The 20899-nt window shown below is 48.7% G+C and overlaps 1 protein-coding gene and 1 non-coding gene across 2 annotated transcripts in view; one reads left to right on the top strand and one right to left on the bottom strand.

Moving 5' to 3' along the window:
* Positions 1–1696: 1696 nt before the first annotated feature.
* Positions 1697–1778, bottom strand: TRNAL-UAG (transfer RNA leucine (anticodon UAG)). Its single transcript has one exon. It is a non-coding gene; the product is annotated as a tRNA-Leu (tRNA).
* Positions 1779–10077: 8299 nt separating this feature from the next.
* EEF2K (eukaryotic elongation factor 2 kinase) overlaps positions 10078–20899 on the top strand; it is a 64066-nt gene continuing 53244 nt past the window's right edge. Inside the window, exon 1 of the mRNA XM_060648753.3 lies at positions 10078–10463. The gene's annotated coding sequence lies outside the window, so the exon portion shown is untranslated. The remainder of the gene's footprint in view (positions 10464–20899) is intronic.

Genomic DNA, 20899 nt, shown 5'->3' with positions numbered 1-20899 from the left:
CTCCGAGCTGTCAGCACAGAGCCCGACGCGGGACTCAAACTCACGGACCGCAAGATCATGACCTGAGCCAAACTCGGTGCTTAACTGACTGAGGCGCCCAGGCACCCCTCCTACTGCCCTCTATTTAAGATGATGTTCCTCAGGACTCTGTCTTGGCCCCTCTACTGCCCCTGTGCACTCTTCCTGAGCAAATACGTCTATTCCACTGCCTCCCAAGTCTGTATCATTTGTTTAGAGTGTTCTCTTGACCTCCAGACTTCTATGTCCAACCTCCTCCTCAAGCCCATGTCCCACATCTCACACTCATTGTGAATCAAGCTGAAAGTATCTTTACACAAATTCCTCTTCATCCTATATTCCCTCCGAGGGAAAGAAGAGGCAACACCAGAGCCACCATCCAGTGGCTCAAGTCCAAAACCTGGTCATCACTTTGACACGTCCTTCTTCTTCATACCTTCTTCAGTGAGTCTGGTCAGACTCACTTCCAAAACATCTCTCTGTCCTACACACTGTCACAACCATGCTGCAAGCCACTCTCCTTTCTCCTAGACAAATGAAGTAGGCTTTGAATGGAACCTCCTGTTCCTGCTGCCAGAAGGAACTTTCTAAACCCAAAATTGGAACATGCCACCCTCCATCTTAAAACCTTTTGATGGTTTCTCACTGCCCTCAGGACCAAGTTCAGGGCCTTAGCTTAGCATTCATGACCCTGCTTGCCTAACACTCAGCCTCATCTCTTGCCATTAGTCCCTGCCGCTCTCTGCTCAGCTGCCCTGAATTGCCTTCAAAGCATCTCAAACTCACCAGGCTCTCGTTTGCCAACAGGATTTTCCACAATCTGATTCCTCTTCCTGAGCTCCTCTCTCCCAACTTCACATACCTGATCTCTCAATTTCAAGTCCCAGAGAAATGACACATCCTAGGTTGACCCTGAGCCAGGTGAGCATGTTGTGCACTGGGTAACACTCCGCACAGGTGTAATTAATGAAATTACCACAGCTGGAAAGCTGATGAGAAGCTTACCTGCCTGTGTGCTCTGTAGCCTCAAGACGAACTTGGTTTCTTGCACATAGTAGGCCCTTCATAGTTATTGAATAAACAAGCAAGCAAACAAACAAACAAGGGGCCCCTGAACCAAGCGTGAAGGCCAAATAGGGGGTGGATCAATGAAGCTGGAACTTCAAGGTTGATAGCACACGTGGGGCAGGCCCCGTGATATCTCAACCTTTCCACAGGGTCACCTGACACCTTTTCTACCAACGGAGGTTTGTGGAGTCAGCCGGAGCTCTCCATAGGATACAGAGCATGCGGGGAAAGGAACCTCCCAACTCAGGTCATAATTAAAATCACCCCCACCTAACCTTTGTCCTTAAGGGGTAAAGCGGCCTGCTCACTCTGGCCGCCCCTGGAAGCATTAGAGATGTAGGCAGTCTGTTGGGAACTATTAAAGTTATTTCAGATGCTTTCCCCTTGGACATAAGGAGACACTTCTGTTTTTGTTTTTCAGATAGCAGGATTGGTGGGTTTGTGTACTGGGCTAGGGAAAGGCAGTGCCTGGGCTGCAGTTTCTTGCTTTTCCCGCTTGCTCTCCATTTCATTTGTAAAAACAGAGTCATAAAGGAGAAAAGAGGAAGAGGGATTAGGAGATGGTAAACAAATTGAAGGGTTCAAGAAAAAGTGAGACCATGAAGGGGTGTGGCAGCGGTGGGATTCGAACCCACGCCATCGAAATGACTGGAGCCTAAATCCAGCGCCTTAGACCACTCGGCCACGCTACCGCCCGTCGCAAGGCTTTCCGCTGAGACTATATTAGTCTAATGACGTAGTGTCTCACACTCTGTGACCCCGCCCTCTTAGCTTTGCGCATGCCCAATAGCAACCTGGATTCTCCTGCGCCTGTGAAGGTATCTTGATCTGTGGCTTCTTTCGCGGCTTTGGAATCACAGTATTTATATGATTGACAGCAATAACTATGGTCAGAATGCCACATTTAAAGGGAGAGAAGAGTTCCTGAGTGTTAAACATGAATATTCAGTCCTCACGTGTGTGCATTCGATTTGCCGTGTGCGTCGTATACTGTCTACGGCCACCAGGGGACGGTGCCGCGCTGCCGCTCCCTCCCTTGCTGGGCTGGGGGGTCCCGCGCGGAACCCTGCTATGCACAGAAGCCGGCCAGGTCCCCATCCTGCAGACTTCCCAGCCCTATTCCACGTCATCTCTGCAATCCCAGGTGGCCCCATGGCCTGGTCCCTGCCATTGCGAGGTAAGAATCACCGGTCTAGGTGAATGTCGTTACAATGTCAATGAATATTGTTACAGATTATTTGTATGTTGGTCTCCCTCAATCATAATTCTTGGCCACATCTTAGAGAGGGAGAAACTGACTCACAGAGAGACGAAGTAACTTGTCTCAGCTGCCCCAGGCAGAGCCAGTATTCTCCAGCCTCCCAAGACCCCAGTGTTCTTCTATGCAGGCTCTTTCAGTGTTTTTTTGTTTTTAATGCAATAAGTACAGATCAAATACATAATACATAAGTACATAGCAAACTTCCATTTCCCGTCATCCGTAATTAGTTAACGTTTTGTGTATTTGCTTCAAATATTCTTAAATAAAAAATAAACTGAACTAAGCTGTAAGTAAGATTCAAGTCTCCTTTGATATCTGCAAGTTCGATCCCCCTTCCTCCTTGCTCAGGAGTCTCAGATGCTTTTAGTTAGTCCACTTTTTCGAATTTTACCTACACATAGGCTTCTCCATTTCCTTGCATATTTAAGGAAAATAACAAAACTACAGTAAAGCTAGACAGGTGGGTGTGGTAAACTGAATAATTCCTCCACCCACCAAAGACGTCCACATCCAAATCCCCAGAACCTGTGAGTATGTTACTTTATGGGACAAAAGGGACTTTGTTGGTGTGATTAAATTAAGGATCTTCAGGTAGGGAGACTGTTCTGGATTATCCACATGGGCCCAAGGTAATCACAAGGGTCTTTAGAAGAGAGACGTAGGAATTAGAGCAGGAGACGTGCAGGCAGAAACAGAGGTACCAGTGATACAGCCGCAAGCCAAGGAATGAACTAGAAGCTGTTAAATGTAAGCACACGGATTCTCTCCTACAGCTTATGAAAAGGAACACAAGTGCCTGACACCTTGGTTTTTGGACTTCTAAGTTCTGGAACCGTAAAACCATTGTGTTGTTTCAATCCACTAAATTTGTGGTAATTTGTAACAGCAGTAATAGAAAACCGAAACAGTGTATAAACTGACCTGTGGGCTTGGGAACACAGCCTGAGCCTTGACCCTAGGAAAACTACTTCTCTCTGGACCTCAGTTATTTGTCTGTAGTGGTAACGGGGCGATGATGATACCCAGCTCACAGGATTGCTATGGGAATCTCATTCGTTCATTCTGCAGGTATTTCTTGAGCTCCTTCAACATGTCGGGCACTGTTCCGTGTACTTGGCTACACTGGAGTGAAGCGGAGGAAGGTTAAACGTGGTGATGTGCGTCGTGCACTCAGACTTCCCTGGCACATAGTGTGGGTGGTGTGGTGGTGGTGACTCCAGCGGCCTGAGCTCCCCACTCCCCTCCCAGTACCTCAGTTTGCTCACCACCAGAGTTCTTACATGGGTGCTGACCACTTGGTGGTATTATTCCACATACATCTCCCCACCACTGCCTCCAGCTGGTATTTGGCTTTTTCTGAGGTCTATAATGGGCCCGGCTGGAATGTCGACTCCGGGAGGGCAGGTGATCGTGTCTTGTTCACCCAAAGCTATTGCCCCAGGACCTAGAACAGTATCGGCAATAAGACTCTTCCTTATACTGGTGGTTTTGCATCTTTGGTCGAGGCCGCTCCCTCTTGCTATGTGGGCTTTGACGAAGTCAGAGGCAAATGCTTCTGGGCTGGACCTGCCCAGCATGAGAGCTAGCTCGTAGATCTTTTGTCTGAACATAGCCAGACTGTGGTCTCTTCTTCTGGAAGATCACCTGTGGCCACAAGCAGGAAACAGAGACCTCTTCAGGTTATCTACCGCCACCCCCAAACACACACCCATCCCTGTTGTGACTCCCATTTGCCGGGAGCAACCTTTCTTCACCCCAGCTCTCTCTCTCTCTCTCTCTCTCTCTCTCTGATAACTTAATTCAAGTGAACATTAATCTTGCACCTACTAGACCTGATCAGGCAAAGAGCAGGTCTTCTGGGAGGAGTTTCCAGATACCCTCGGGCCAAGAGGTGCTTCTTCAAAAGAACAAAAATCCAGGGGAAGCAAGGCCATGAGCTCATCTGAGCATTTCTCCCCCCGCTGGCCCGTGTGGCCTCCCACAGACTTGCTGACCCGGCTTCTCCGGTGATTTGTGTCTTCAAGGGTGCCGCTTGAGAGAGGTCAGCTTCTGTGCAACGCCAGCCCCAGCACAGCGAGGGTGGGGAGGCCACAGAACCCAAAGCAGCTAGACTGCTTCATTTTGAAGTTTTGTTTCATTTTGGTTTTTGTTTTGGTTTGGAGTGACGTTTCAAAATAACGTTTGTAAAAGTAATATATGTTCCTTGCTGAGACTCGAGCAAAGAAAGAAAAGCAAAAATGAAATAAAATCACCTTGAATTTCTCTACCCAGTTAAACTCTGTCAGCGTTTTGCTAATGGAAAGTGCTGAGTCTTGATCTCAGAGTTGAGTTTGAGCCCCAGCCCCACCTAGGGTGTAGAGATTATTTTTTAAACCTTGAAAAAAAAATAGGGGGTACCTGGGTGGTTCAGTCAGTTAAGCGTCCAACTTCGGCTCAGGGGATGATCTCCTGTCTCTTTCTGGCTTCTGTGCCGACAGCTTGGAGCCCGGAGCCTGCTTGGGATTCTGTGACTCCCTCTCTCTCTGCCCCTCCCCCACTCGCACTCTGTCTCTCCCTCTCTCTCTCAAAAATAAATATTAAAAACATTTTTTAAATTAAAAAATCCTAAAAAATAAATTTGAAATGTAATGTAATGCATGCCGGTTGTAATTTTTTTTCAAATGTTATATCATATGTATAAAGTTGGAGGGAAGTTCTCTTCCTCACCATCGCCGTCCTTTACAACTGAATCCCCACAGCTCAGGCAGGAGCTCTTTACCCTGTAAAGAGTGACCTTCCAGATCTTTTCCTATGCAGATGTGTGTAAATGCCCCACTCTCTTCCTGGGGTTTGCTTTGCACAAGGCAAGGGGAGAAATGCACCACCCAAAAGACCCAAGTGTAGTCATTTTGTGTGAGTCTTCCTATAGCTACACTTGGGCTATGCCATGGTTCTGTGATGCACTTCATTTTTTATGCCCAGGAGGCCGGGGACCTTCTGAGCCACGGAAGTGCGCCAAGGAGGACTTTCAAGCTACTGCTTTAAAGCATCTCACTGTGGTTCCCGAAAGTTGGGAGACAGGATTTTATAGGGCAGAGAAACTACTGTATGTGATACTACAATGGTGGGTACATGTCATTATACATTTGTGCAGATTCATGGAATGTACAACACCCAGAGCGAACCCTAATGTTGACAATGGACTTGGGTGATAATGATGTGTCAGTGTAAGTTCACCACTTGTAACAAATGTACCGCTCTGGTGGGGGACATTGATGACAGGGAGGCCGTGCCTGTGTGGGGACAGGGGAGATATGGGAAATCTCGGACCTTCCGCTCAGTTCTGCTGTGAACCTAAAATCGCTCTGTAACCGCCGCAGTCGCAGGCTCCTACGGACGGGAGATCTGAGCCTTTAACACTTGAGAACATTTCCCTTCTGTGGCATATGGGGCTAGGGTGGTTCTCTATCCTCTCTGAGCCTCTGTGAGGGTTCTACCCATCTCCTGGAAGGTGAGAACAGCCATGTATCCTCGACGGGGCTAGTGCGCGTAGGAGCTGGGCTACTGCTCCTGGTGACCTTTCTTTTGCTGCCACACCCCGAAGCACCACCATGGTGAGATGGAGACTCCATGAGCACTTTGTGTGTGTGTGTGGGGGGGGGGGGATTAACACCTCTAATGTGATGTGATTCACATGCCGTACAATATCCCCATTTATTTATTTGCTTATTTTAAAGAGAGAGTACCTGAGCAGAGGGAAGGAGAGAGAGAGAGAAAGAGAGAGAGAAAGGGAGAATCTTAAGCAGGCTCCATGCTCAGCGTGGACCCTGATGTGGGGCTCAATCCCACCACCCTGGGATCATGACCTGAGCTGAAATCAAGAGCCAAATGCTCAATCCAGTGAGCCACCCAGGCACCGCTATACCCATTTAAAATGTATAATTCAGGTTTTGTTTTTGTTTCAGTATATTCAAAGTTTGCAACCATCACCATGATTATTAATTTTAGAACATTTTCATAGCCCCCAAAAAGAAACCCCACACCCTTTTGTAGTCACTGCCCATTCTCCCCAAACTCCCCTCCCAGCCCCAGGCAACCAATAATCTACCTTCTGTCACTTTGAATTTCCCCAATCTGGACATTTTATATCAATAAATTTATATAGTAAATTGCCTTTTGTGACTAGCTCCTTTCGCTTAGCATAATGGTTTTTCCTTAAAGATTTAATTTTTAAGTAATCGCTACACCCAATGTCGGGCTCGAACCCACAACCGCAAGAATAAGAGTCGCACGTTCCACCGACTGAGCCAGCCGGGCGCCTCTTAGCATAATTTTTTTAAGGTTCATCCACGTTGGAGCATGTGTCAGTGCTTCATTCATATTTACTGCCAAATAATATTTCGTTGTATGGATATACCACATTTTAATTACCTGTTCATCAGCTGATGGATAGTCGGGTTTCACATTTTGGCTATTATGACTAATACTGTTCTGAACATTCATGTATCAGTTTTTGTGTAGGCATATGTTTTTATTTCTCTTGGGAATGGAATTGCTGGGTTGTATGGTAACCCAATGTTTAATTTTTTGAAGCAAATGTTTTCAAAGTGGTTAAACCCAAAGGGTTTTCTTTGAGTGGTAAAAGCTCTCTATATATTCTAGCTACGAATCCCTTATGAGATACAGGATTCGTCAATATTTTCTCCCATTATCTGAAATGTCTTCTCACTTTTTTTTTTTTTTTTTTTTAAGTATTGTTGAGTCACAACCACACAGTATTACATTAGCTTCAGGTGTGTCTTTTCACTTTCTTGAGGGTATCTTTTGCATCTTGTGGGTTATTGAGTCCCTTACTCTGGACTCCTCTGGTGGGAAAGGTGGAAAAAAACCAACTCCCTGTCGGTGAGAAGAGGGATTTTTCCAATAGAGGCGGGGATTTTGTCCCTCAGAGCTTGAAGAGGAGATGGCTGCCTGTGTGACAGAAAGAGGGGCAGGCTTTAGGACAGGGGAGCAAGGCTTGGAACTGGAGTGGGCCAATGAAGAGTGCCCTGGGAAGGGTTTATTCTTCCTCTTGGATACTGTAACATTGCTAGTATGGTTTAATGTTTTCCGTCCTCTATTTAATTCTTGTTACCCCAAACTTTTCAGTAAAGTCTGAACAACTTTGTGTGATGGTTACAGGAGGTGATCAAGGACCGAGTAAAAACCAAGAATGGTTCTGACCCACATCTCCTTGCTGAGGCCACCCAGGCACTGTCTTCCTAAAGCTACTGGAAGCGATGCCTACTTTTCCTTCAGAGCCCGGCTCAAATGCCATTTCTTCAGAGAAGCCTTTCTGAGCAGGTTTGCCTTATAATCTCTCCTTGTTGCCCATACCTCTCGCTCCTGGCACACCTGGAGGTTTATAATGGTATGATGGAATAATGACTATGAGAGAAATTGCCGTTCTCCCATTTCTTACTCCATTAGTTCTCCGAAGGCAGGCCTTTCCCCCAACTCCTAGCACAATACTTGGCCCACAATAGGGGCTTAATAAATTTTTGCCATGAGAATGAATGTCCAGAAACCCTAGGCTTAAATCCTATTAGCTTAACAACTCTCTGGAAAAGAGATTCTCGTTTTCATGCTTGCTAGAAAATATGCAGATAAGTATCTCATTGGCCTGACTTGGGTCACATGCTCATCCCAGAACCAATCAGTGTGGCTAAAAGGATGGAATGTGCTGATTGGCCAGGTCTTCTCGTGTGTTCACACTTGGCCCCACGTCAGTGGGAAGGGCCATCCTCACAAACTGAGAATAGGGTGAGCTGGTTTCCTGAGGACAAATCAAGATCCTCCTGCAAAGAAGGGGACTTCTGGGCAGACAAAACTTACAGAGGCTCAGAGGAGTTAAATAACTTGCCCAACACCACTCAGAGCTTTAAGTAGTTAAGTAATGCAGTCTTGGTAGGTTTTTTTGTTTTTTGTTTTTTGTCTGGTTTTGGACTTGGACAGAGTAGCTCAGACTCTGTTCCTGCCCAGCGTTCCCACCGTCAGAATTTCAGGTGCAATTTTGTCTTGCCAAAAGCCAGTTTTCCCAAAACATCAAACCAAAATATCTACTGGTTCTGGTATTTTCCAAAACTTGTAGTACAGAGGCCAGAGGCTACAACACTCAGTGATAGGTTTCAAGACCATTTCATTTTATTCATCCCCCCCCCCCCCACCTTATGAGATGCTGCCATATGTCATCCCCCTTCCTCAAGCCACATAAACTTGAACCTGCTCCCTACAGAGGCCATGGCACTTGGTAAGCTGAAGGCCTTTGCTCTCTCAGGGGAATCTGAATTTTCAGGGACCTCAAAAACTGAAGAGTCAAGGCTTAGGGACAGGACACTTGAGGGGCCAGTGTATACTCATGCCTGGGTCAAATCCTGGCTCTGCCATTGACTGTGTAACCTTGGGAAAGTCCTTTAACCTGTCTCAGTCTGTGTATGAAGTGGGGACAATAAGAGCATTGGGATGGTAATCAAAGACTAATCCTGTAAAGCAGTTACCTACCACAGTCACTTGCACAAAGTGAGTGTCCTGTAAAAATATCAGTGCCTGCTACATCCCCCCACATACCAAAGCAAGCGTTACATATGACAGGTGGCTCTTGACCACAAAAACATGTTCACAAGCTAGTGTCACCCAGGGAAAGGAGCAAGAGAAAGGAGTCACTCTTCCTTAGAAAAATGTGAATATACCTACATGTATACCCAGATATCGTCTGTCTCTGGTCTGCCTGCACCTGTGGTCTCTGTGTTTGCTGGGCCTCACCTGAGCAAAGACTCAGCATGCCCTCCAGCTCCTGTAATATAGATGCCCTTTGGCAAGAGGAGGCACCTTAGAAATCTCTTGGGCAGGGGTGCCTGGCTGACTCAGCTGGAGGAGTGCACCACTCTTGATCTTGGGGTGGTGAGTTTGAGCCCCATGTTGGTATTAGAGATTACTTAAATAAGTAAAACTTAAAAAAAAAAAAATCTATGTAAGCCTCAGTTTTATGATCTGTGAAATAGAGCTAATGCAACCTACTCACAGGGTTGGTGTGAAACTGGAATGAGATAAATCACTCAATAAATATCACTTATTATTTTTATACCTGAAATTATATCTGAAATAAGAGCTGTGCAATTTCTAAAAGTTTATTAGAAAAGTATCTGGAAGGATATAGTATCAGCATGTTCACAGTAGTTATCACACGTTTTGTATCCTTTCTTCTTTATAGCTTTCCATATTTATCCATTCATTCCACAGGTGTTTATTAAACATTTACTATATGCCGAGCCCTGAGAGTTAGGAATACGGCAATTTACTGGAATGGCAAGTAACGTCTACAGGGGATACTAATCAAATAATCGCACAAATAGCTGCAATTGTCGTAAGTGCCTACGTTTTAACGAAGAAGAAATCAGGGGAAAAAACAATTTCGGATAAAAATATTTTAAGGTTTCACATGGAGACTCAAACAATGAGATAGATTTCTAGTGATTTTGGAAAGGACTTCTCGAATTACCCACCGGGAGGGCGCCCCTTTCGCGGGTGGGTGCTAGGACCGCCCCCCACATTAGGTCCGGACGCCGTGTAGTCAGCAGGCGGGGAGGCTGGCATTCAGCGCGGGTTGTGCACTGGGGCCTGGAGACTTGCGTGGCGGCTGCAGGAGCGGTGACCGCCACCGGGGGGCGGGCACGTAAGTGCTGCGCGGTGCGCCCGCCGGGCCAGAGCCCCGCCCCTGCCCGCCGGCTGGTGCCCCAGCCCCGCTCCTGCCGGGATCCGACGTCCGTTTCCCTGCGCTGCAGCTGCCCCAGCTCCGCTGACTGTCGCCGGCGCTCCCGCCCCCGACACGCGTCCTCAGCGCCCCGGGATCGTTCCAGCGGCCCATCGCGCCCCGGGATCGTGCCGGCGGCCGCCGCGCCCCGAGATCTATCCAACCGCCCTGCGCAGCCCTCTCTGCCTCCCAGGAGCGCCTGCCGGTGCGCCCTGCTCGCCGCTCCCCGGGACTTTCGGGGGGCCCGCCCGCCCTGCACCCTGGAGCACCGGGCCGCGAGCCTCTGCCAACTCCTCTGGTTCTTCGCGGCCGTGGGCAGCGGCTGCGGTGCCTGTCCGCCCGAAGGAGGTAAGTGCGGGCCGCGTGTAGCCAGGCGGATGGGGGACCGGGATCCGGCGCTGCAGGCCTGGCGCGCCCCGGTGCACCGGCTCCCGGAGCGCGCTCGGTCCGAGCCTGGAAGTGGGGCGGAGGCGGCGCAGAGTGTGTGAAGCGCTTCTTCTGTGGGTTCAACTCTTTGGGACTCTGTGTTTGCTTCTGTAAAAGCGGGGAGTCATGCAGATTAACGGCAGTGTCTGTTGGGAAAACACTTGGCACGCCGTCGGCAGGGAGAGGCAGTTTGGGGGCCTCCGCCCCGGGCTCCTCAGAGCCCGTAGAGGGTGGGGGCGGTGCTGCCTTCCTGTCTCCTGCGGGGCCCGGAGCCGCATGCCCTACCCTGGCTCCTGAACAAGAGGCCTGAATTCCTGGAACCCCGAGGACAGCGTAGACGCGCCCTTGCTGTATTGTTGACTGCGGGAGGGAGTTTGGGTGTTGGCAGGCTCCGCCGACATGTGCGCCGAGGGCCGGGCATTGATAGGCGAGTGGAGGCGCGGGGGTGGAGGCCTCTTGGGTAAGTCCCGGCCTAGATCCGCCAGCACCCGGGCGGAGGACTGAGGGGAGCCAGCCCGGCTGCGCCCTTAGTGTGACAAATGGGCCGCATGGGAAGGGGCCGCTACATGTGCTGTGGGGACACTCTGGGAGCCTGACTTCTGGGCTCTTGGCCCGGGACGCTGCTTGCCTGGGGCCACAGTTTTCAGCCAGGAAGTGGAGTGACATAGTCCAGCCCTATGATTTTATAGAGGAGGAAACCGAAGCCCAGGGTTGTCTAACAGCCAACTAATGCGCAAAAGGGACTAAGCGCGGACCCTTAGAGCAAGCAGGTGGGAGCCAGTTGTGCCCGCTGTGTGGAGGTGCGTGGAGGGGGGAGGTTACTGGGAGGCTTCCTGGAGGAGGTGATGTTTGAGCTGATTTGGAAAGGATGCCTGTGGAAGGAGGTAGGGTTTAGAGATAGCGTATGCACACATTCATTCCTTTGTTCATGTATTAACTCAACAAATACGATAAAGCTTCTAGACGATGTGGATTCAGGTGTGACACAGTTGGGATGGCCATCCTCCTTTGAGTTCCCTTCTCAAAGAGGGGTTTGCAGGGGTCAGGGGAGGCAGAAAGTCAGAGCCTAACGATCACTTAAAGTGGTTTCAGATTGTGTAGGATCGATTGTGTACATTCTGCGATGTACACTTTCTCTCTTTGGTGCTTTCGGTGAGGGCACACTGCTTTTTGGCTGATTGAGGATGTAGCCCTGAGTTTATTTTAAACCGTTTTTAATGTATAATATGGCAGAGATGGCGATTAGTCTCCTCTTCCAGGGGTATCACCTGACTGAATTTCCCAGGCTCCCTTACAGTTTGGTGGGCTGTGTGACTGCATTTTGGCTGATGGGATGTGAGCAGAAATGGCGAGTGCCCCTCTTGAGCTTGAACCCCAAAAACCTCCCGCCCCCTCTGTCCACATTTACCAATGGAGTTGGAGGGCTCTGAGGGCCTAGGAGAGGGCAGAGCTACCAGACGGGAGGAGTCTGGGCCCCTGAATGACTGTGGAGCAGAGCCCCACCCCCCTTTCTGCCTCCCTTGGGGGTCCATGTCTGCTGAAGGGAATGGGGCTCCAGTAAGCTCTTTAGAAGGTCTGGGGCTGTGCGTGGGGTTTGTTGGCTGTGGCCTTTGCATCCGGGTGATCTGGCTGGGCTGTTTCCCTGGGGAAGGGCGTCTTTAAGGCCTTTTTTCTCACACTGGTCAGATTCCCCAAAGAAGTCTTGTCCAGTCTTTGGCAGGATTGACAGCCAGTTGCCGGGACACGGAGAACATTGTGGGAGAAAATGGAAGGTCAACGGCAGAAACTTGGATTTGTTCAAGCTCCTTCTCTAGGAATCACTCTTTCTGACCCAGCTCTTAAAGCTGAAGCAGAAAAAAAAATTGATGGTTGGGACTATATCCAAAGTAATGGCGGCTGGCTGGACTGATTAAAAAATAAAAGTTTTGTGTTGGAGAGATCAGTTCTGCTGACCAAGAAGCTGCAGACTGTTCCCTTAGTAAACTGAGAATATTCTAGAAGAAGGTGATTATGGTGGCCACCACAGGATGAAAGCGTTTTTTGTTTTGTTTTTGAGAGAGAGAGAGAGGAGAGCATGTGAGTGGGGGAGAGGGACAGTGGGGGGGGGGGGGAGGAGAGAGAGAGAGAGAGAGAGAGAGAGAGAGAGAGAGAGAGAGAGAGAGAATCTTAAGCAGGCTCCATGTTCAGCATGGAGCCCGATGTGGGGCTTGATCCCACGATGCTGGGATCATGACCTGAGCCAGAATCAAGAGTCAGAAGCTCAACCAACTGAGCCACCCAGGTGCCCCTAAAGTGCCTTGGGTATTTGTTGCTGGATTGAACCCTTGTAGACAAGACTGATGGGCACAAGCAGAAGGCTCTGAACAAAGGAAACAGCGAGTTACTAACATGCTGATGATAAAATAGGAGATGACGGTCTCTGGGTCCCCAAAACCCTAGGGCTAGGAACACCCAGAGAAGCATTTCAAATGGCTAGAAAGTCAGAGGGGTGGACAAGTGTTCAGATCTTCAGCTGTGACACTTTCTCGCCCTAGCAAGGACTCCACAGGTGGAGTCAGCTGAGGAGAATTTCTCTAGGCCATTGGTTCTGGAACTTAACTGCACATTATCAGAACCACCTGGTGAGCTTGTTTAAACACAGATTGCTGGGCCCACCTCCAGAGTTTACTTCAGTGGGACTGGAGTGAGGCCCGAGAATTGGAAAATACCATGTTCTGCTGCTACTGGTGGTCCCATGACCACACTTTTAGAAGGACTGATATAGAAAGTGATGGCGAGTAAAAGCCCTGGATTCAGCCCACACTGTCTTCACACCCAACTACCCCACTTTCTAGCCATGTGATTATGGGGAAGTCACTTAACCTCTCTGTTCCTCAGTTTCCTTGTCTGTAGGATGAAGCTAATAGTGCCTACCTCCTGGGCTTCAGGGGAGGCTCCCTGGAGGAGGCGACATCTAAACTGAGACCTGAAGGATGAGCAGAACAGTTGGCCAGGGGTTGGGTAGGGAGGGCAGGCCTGGCTGTGTGCCAGGCAGAGGGCACAGAGAACGGGGAACCTGTGTCCTCCAGGGAACTGAGAGGAACTATGGTGTAAGTGCTTTGAAAGTGACACCAAAATGCTGCAAATCTGTTCAGTGCTACGTGTCTCAGGGCAGGATTGCAGTTGAGGGAGAGTTGACCAGGTTGTGGAAAATGGGCTGCCTGGAAGCAGCGCCAGTTACTCCTGCCCACATTCCATTGGCCCGAATGCAGTCACATGGCCCCACCTAGATGCACAGGATGCTGGGAAATGTAGTCCGTGGTGGGGCAGGGGAGCACAAATCTGTGGTGGAGAGCTAGCTGTCTATGCCACAGCAGCTTTTTATGGCCCTTGGCCACCTCTCTTACCTCTCCTTCCCTGCTTACTCTGCTTCGCTTTGTAGGATGAGTGAATTTTACAGATGAGGAAGCTGCGGTTCAGAGAGGTTAAGTAATTTGCCTAATGTCACTCAGCTAGTAGTGGCAGAGACAGGACTTGAATCCAGGTCTATTTGTCCTCAAAGCCTGTTGGTCCAGATTGTAGTCCTGGGTGCTTTTTAAGGGCCTCCCTATGATCCAGGTTTTCCTAATCAGGATCTCAGCCATGTCTCAAGCCAACTAAGCCCCAGATGCCTTGTAATTATAATGGCATAGTCCCTCCACTCCATGCCTGCACTGCCCATGATCTCCATAGAACTTGCCATCTTTTCTCTAATTACTCATTCATGCAACATGCATTTACATAGAACCTGCTGTGTGCCAGGCATTGTGCTCTTGGCTCGGAGCTGGCGAGGAATAAGACACAGCCCCTTTTGTTCCAAACGTTCACATGGTTTGGCCACCGAGAGGCTATGTAAACACAGAGTTCCCCTGAGAAGTGAGACACGCTGGATTCCTGGTCTGACCCGCCAGGAGTACAGAGTGTCCCGGGTACATGAGAAGGGTGCCCAGCAAATGATTAAAAATTAAATTCAAGCTCTCTTGTGCATTTTGTAAACCGAAGCTATAATGACAATATTATGTGCTTTGTATTCTAAAATGTGTTTTTCTGATTTTTAAAACAATAAAATTGCCTTTGCTCCATGACAGTTTTATATGCACAAAGCACGGCGTATGTGCCGCAGGGATCTTTTTGTGAGCCTCAGCGGAGCAAACGTTGACTTCTCTCCTTGGGTTCAGCCGCGGGGTGCTGTTCTCATCAGTGAGTAAGTTTATTTCTTCAGTTCAAAAGAAACACCAGGACCGGTATGCATGGAGATCTGCTTTTAAAGAGGAGAGGAGGGGGAGTGGGTCAGGAGAAGCTCCTCGAGCTTCCGCCAGAATCTTTCTAAAGTGGGGTTTCTCGGAACTATTAACATTCTGAGCTGAATACTTCTGGGTTGTGGGGCCTGTGCTGTGCACTGTAGAGTGTCTAGCAGCATCCCTGGTGCACTCGGTACACTATTCACTAGATACCAGGTGTACTCGGAGGGTTGTGACTACCAAAAACGTCTCCAGACGTTGCCAAAATGTCTCCTGAAGGGGCAAAAGTGCCCCAGTGTTTAGGGCCACTGTTCTAGGCTACATTTGTTTTCCATTGCTCCTACAGCAAATCACACGCTTAACACAAATTTCTTATGGTTCTGGAGGTCAGAAGTTCAAAAGTCAAGGGGCACCTGGGTGGCTCACTCAGTCGGTTGAGTGTCTGACTTTGGTTCAGGGCGTGATCTCACGGTTTGTGAGTTTGAGCCCCGTGTCGGGCTCGCTGCTGTCAGCACAGAGCCTGCTTCAGATCCTCTGCTTCCCCCTCTGCCCCTCCCCTACTCACGCTCTCTCTCTCAAAAATAAAAATAAAACATTTAAAAAAAGTTCAAGGGGCACCTGGGTGGCTCAGTTGGTTAAACGGTCGACTTCAGTTCAGGTCATGATCTCGCGGTTCATGAGTTCAAGCCGTGCTTCTGGCTCTGTGCTGACAGCTTGGAGCCTGGAGCCTGCTTTGGATTCTGTGTCTCCTTCTTTCTCTGCCCCTCCCCTGCTTGCTCTCTGTCTCTCTCTGTCTCTCTCTCTCTCAACAATAATAAACATCAAAAAATTTTTTTTCACGTTCAAAAGTCAAGGCACAGCAGGGCTAAGTTCCTTCTGGAGACTCTAAGAGAAATCTATTTCCCTGCCTTTTTCAGCTTCTAGGGACCGACTGCATTTCTTGGCTTGTGGCCCCATTCTCCATGTTCAAAGCCAGCTGCATAGCATCTTCAAATCTTTCTCTAGGACCCCTGCTTCCATTATCATGTCTCTTTAGCTCTGACCCTCCTGCCTCCTTTTTATAAGGACCCTTGTGATTATATACAGTACATTGGATTTTCCAGGAGAATCTCTTCATCTCAAGATCACATCCCCAGAGTGACTTTTACCATGTAAGGGAGCATAGTCACAGATACTGGAGATTAGGATGTGGACATCTTCTGGAGGGCCAGTTTTCTGCCCACCACATAGAATGTTCAGCCTCTGGGTATAATGGAAATGCTTCTGGAGAGCCTGGCAGGAGGGAAGTGACTTAGGGAGTGGGGCTTGGGGGGTGGTCACACTAACAGCCAATACTTTTGAGCTCCAGGTCTGTCAGGCATTACATGCCGGATCTCACTGACTCCTCAAACATATCCAGGGGTTGGTATTGTTGGTCCTCTGTTTCACAGATGAGGACACCACCTAGGGGAGACGTTCTAGAAGGAGTAAAAATTTGAGCTGGATTTTGAAGGGAACCAAGGGGTTTGGCAGCAGGTAGGAGAGGTGTTTCAGAAAGAGGGCCCGTGGGGTGCCAGGGGCAGGGAGGTGGGAGCTTGGTGTGAATGGTTCTTCAGGGCAGGGCAGGTGGGTGTAGACATCTGCAAATCAGTCCTTTTATCCTGACATTCTCATATAAAGTCTCTCATTTTTCGGGGCGCCTGGGTGGCTTGGTCGGTTAAGCGTCCGACTTTGGCTCAGGTCATGATCTCACGGTCCGTGGGTTCGAGCCCCGCGTCGGGCTCTGTGCTGACAGCTCAGAGCCTGGAGCCTGTTTCAGATTCTGTGTCTCCCTCTCTCTGTGACCCTCCCCCGTTCATGCTCTGTCTCTCTCTGTCTCAAAAATAAATAAACATTAAAAAAAAAAATTTAAAGTCTCTCATTTTTCCACAATAGTTTAAATATTTTTTCATGAGCACCTACCACATGCTGGGGTTATAGACATTAATAAGACACCAACATGAGCTCTTCACCTCTGTTACTATCCCCACCCTCAGTAAATAAATAAAACCCAGCCCAGAAAGGTATTTGATTAGCACCATTGAGTCCTGCCAGGGCCAGGTGCTGTGGGGGACACAGACTCCAGGAAGGCTCAGCTTACCCTTAGGACAGCACTTTGGCTCCTAATGGGGAAGCTGGGATTCAAACCAGGCCCTGCAGCTGCAGAGCACAGCTTCTCAGCCCCTATTTTGGCTTTGATTTTTATTAAATTTTTCCACCAGATTTATCGAGATATAATTGACAAATAAAAATTGTACGTATTTAACGCGTCCAACATGATGGCTTGGTATACATATGCATTGTGAAATGATTACCACAGTGAACCAAATTAACATCTTTATCGACTCACATAGTTACCTAAGTTTTTTATGTTTGTGTGAGAATAATTAAGATCTTTTCTCGGGGCACCTGGCTGGCTCAGTCTGAAGAGCATGGGACTCTTGATCTCCAGGTCTTGAGTTCAAGCCCCACTTTGGGTGTAGAGATACTTACATAAACTTTAGAAAAATCTATTCTCTCAGTGAATTTCCAGTATACAGTAGAGTATTACTAACTATAGTCGCAGAGCTGTACATTACATTCCCAGGACTTACTCATCTTGCACAACTGAAACTTTGTACCCTTTGACCAACATCTTCCTATTTCCTCCACCTCCCAGCCCTGGACAACTACCATCTGACTTTCTGTTTTTATGACTTTGGTGTCTTTGGGGGTGTTTTTGTTTTGTTTTGTTTTGTTTTGTTTTGTTTTTCATGAGATCACAAAATGTTTGTCTTCCTATGTCTGGCATATTTCACTGAACATAATGTCCTCCAGGTTCATTCATGTTTTTGCAAATGGCAGGATTGCCTTCCTTTTTTTAAGACTGTATAACATTCCATTGTATATGTACGCCAGATTTTCTTTATCCATTCATCCATCTATTAGGTGGTTTCCATACGTTGACTATTGTAAATAATGCTGCAGTGAACACGAGAGTGCAGATGTGTCTTCAAGATAGTTTTTCCTTTCTGGTTTGAAGGAAACTGAGGACTCCTGCTACAGCCCAAGATACCCTTGGAACAAGCCGGGGGTGCAGCCCAGGGCATCCTGCCCCTGTTCACCCCTCCTCCCCAAGGTACCCCATCGCAAGCAGGCTGTCACTTCTTTGCCCAGCAGTTCCTGTCATTGCCAGATAAGAGTCCATGTCGAGTACATAGCCTGGCACCTGGGACACCGGAAGCTGTCTACATGTGTTACTTATCTGTCTCATTTCAGTAAAAATTACGCATCTTCCATAGGAACGAAAGTATCTTCCTCTTTCTTATCACTCATTTGCAGCACAAAAGCCACATCTTTGCTTATCTCCCTTGGTGAGATGAACTCATGCTAACCTGTAAGAAACCCATAGCTCCTTCTGCTTGGTGGAATAAGACAGCATAATTGGCATGAGATCTAAAGGAACCAGGAGAGGACCTGCCGGTCTGGGAGTGGTGGAGTGTGGAAGGGAAGTGGGAAGTTAGAGGGAAGCTCAAGTCTCATTTATCACACCAGGAAATCAATATATAAGGACCCAAATAGGCAAAGTAAGAAATGGCAGAGAAACCATGTTATTTAGGGATGTGGCAGTATCTACCTGAAGTAACATCTAGAATAATTGGAAGTGGTTGCCCCTGGAGGTGGGAAGCAGGGCTGTCCTGTCCTCTTGCAAAGGTTGTAAACTAAAGTTGAGCAGTACCCCACCTGTACGGTTATACACCATGGACTCAATAGGAAAATGCCGTTATTTTTAACCATGGGCTTTACTGAAACTTTTTTAATTATAAGAAATAATACACAGTGGCTCTAAGTGCTGGCTGGGTTTTGGACTCTTCATAATGCAAGTGAGAAAAACCTGTGTATAATCAGCTAAGTCATCCCCAGACCCCCTAAAAAGGGGCAGTGTCAGGCATGTTTGGATTCATGGTCTCAAATGATATCACCACTATTTGTTTCTCTAAATCTCTTGTTCTGCTTTCTGCCAATCGTCACCTTTGTTCTCTGGTGGCCTCAGCCCTGTCTCTGATTCACATCCTACACAAACGGATGCTCTTCTCTAGTCTCTCAGACTGAAACCCCAGGCTTACCTGGGATTGGGCCAGATTGGTTAGCTTGAGTCACATGCTCACCTGTGAGCCAATCACTGTGGCCAGGTGCCTGAATGCTGTGATTGGCTTAGACCTGGGTCATGTGACACACCCTGTTCCTTGATGGTGCATCTCCAATCACAGAACATGGGAGCGGGGGGAGGGACAGATCCTGGAACAGAAACAGGTGTGTGACCCAAGGTAGCCCCCAAATCACCCTGTTTGCCGCGGTGCAATTGACGACCCGGTGGGTTCTGCCGTGCTGGGCATGTGGCAGTGTGTGTGCGCTGGCCACATCACGTGGACAATATCGGCTCTGGGATGCTGACTCCTGGGAGTGGCCGGCAGTTCACTTCTACAGGTAGCGAGGCAGCCCTGGGTGGGGGGCGGGAAGGGAACCCCAAGGAAGACCAGAGGTCACTGTGGCCTGGCCCACAGGCCTTGACCTGGACATTGCAAACATTGTTTTCTGTCCCAGCCACTGCCAGAGGAACCTTTTATAGCGAGACGCAGTAAGAGCGGTGGTTCTCTGGCCAGAGTCTAAAATAGCCTGTTCCCCGAGGACCCCTGAAGAAGCTTGGCTTGGCTGCTAACCAGGTATCCAGGTTACCAGCGTGGCTGGGACCCAAGGTTCAGCCCCCTTTATTTAGGATAATAAAAATGGTGATGATGATAATAGTTCTGTGTCTTAGTGCTTGCTCTGTGCGAGTGCTGTGAGGTTAACGGTGAGAATACTGCCTCCCGCATTATCGCAAGGAAGCTAAGGCTTGAGAGGTAATGTTACACAGCCAGTAAGAGGCAGAGTGGGGGCTTGAAGTTGGGTCTGACTCAGAATTCCACCCAACTACCTCTCTATACAAATATTTTCCCAGGGTGTGTCAGGGACTCGGAGGGGAAGATGTGGGTTCCAGAGCAAGGGCAAAGGAAACCTTCCAGAGAATCCTGATGTCTTAGCTGGGGTGCTGCTCTTGGTCTCAGCCTCTTTGCCAACAGGAGCAGGCCCCTGTGGGCCAAGGGAAGCCCAAGTCGGATGGAGATTCCTGGGAGGCCGGGGCTCTGGCTGGTGTTGGCACAGGCATCGTGGGGCTGAGTTATGGGCCATTGAGGGCTCCTTGCCTGCCTAGGGGAATCCGGCAGCCTCCAGGGCCCAGTCTTCCTGGACGAATGTGGGAGTAGTTGCCAAGTCTGGACTCTGGACTAAGGCCTTGGTTTTCCCAGGCTGATCCTATCCAGGCATTGACTTGTCGTAAGAGATGTGATGTGACTTTTTGGGGGAGAGATGGGGTTACTGGACTAGACAGAATTAGCAAGTAGTGTGGGGGTGGATTATAGTAGATATTATAAGTTGAGATAGTCAAGTCTGAAGATTGTGAGTCCAGGGCTGTTAATACTGGCCCATGATGGAAGATAATGCTGCCCCAGGCTCCCTCTGTCTCATGGATCTGCCATCCACAGCATATGGTTTCTTCTTCTTGGTTAAATATAGCTGCTTGAGTTCCAGCCATCACACCTCCATTCCAGCCAGCAGGAAGGAGGAAGAGTCCAGAAGGGCACACTCCCTGCCTTTAAAAACTCTTCCCTAAAGTTGAAAACAGCCCTTCTGTTTATATCTGCTTGGCCAGAACTTGGACACATGGTCACACCTAATTGCAAAGGAATCTGGGAAGGAAACTGGGAAGGAATCTGGGAAGGAAACTGCAAAGGAATCATGGTCACACCTAACTGCAAAGGACCTTATTTTGAGTGGCCATGTGTTTAGCCAAAAAACCAGTGGTTGTTATTAAGAAGGAGAGAACAGCTGTTGGGGGACAGTTCGCAGGCACTGTCACAGCTGCCTTAAGAGCAAATTTATGACAACGGAAAAACCATAAAACATCCTCGCTCAGTTCTGGAATACGCATCACGTGCCTGCTGAGTGCAAGGCGCTGTGCCAGGCAGGGTCGCAGCTGCTTGTCTGCAGCTCCTTTTGTTTCCC

This window comes from Panthera onca, chromosome E3 (genome assembly GCF_046562875.1).
Source record: "Panthera onca isolate mPanOnc1 chromosome E3, mPanOnc1 haplotype 2, whole genome shotgun sequence".
In the NCBI taxonomy this organism is placed as follows: domain Eukaryota; kingdom Metazoa; phylum Chordata; class Mammalia; order Carnivora; family Felidae; genus Panthera; species Panthera onca.
This window is presented reverse-complemented; position numbering and strand designations above follow the sequence as displayed.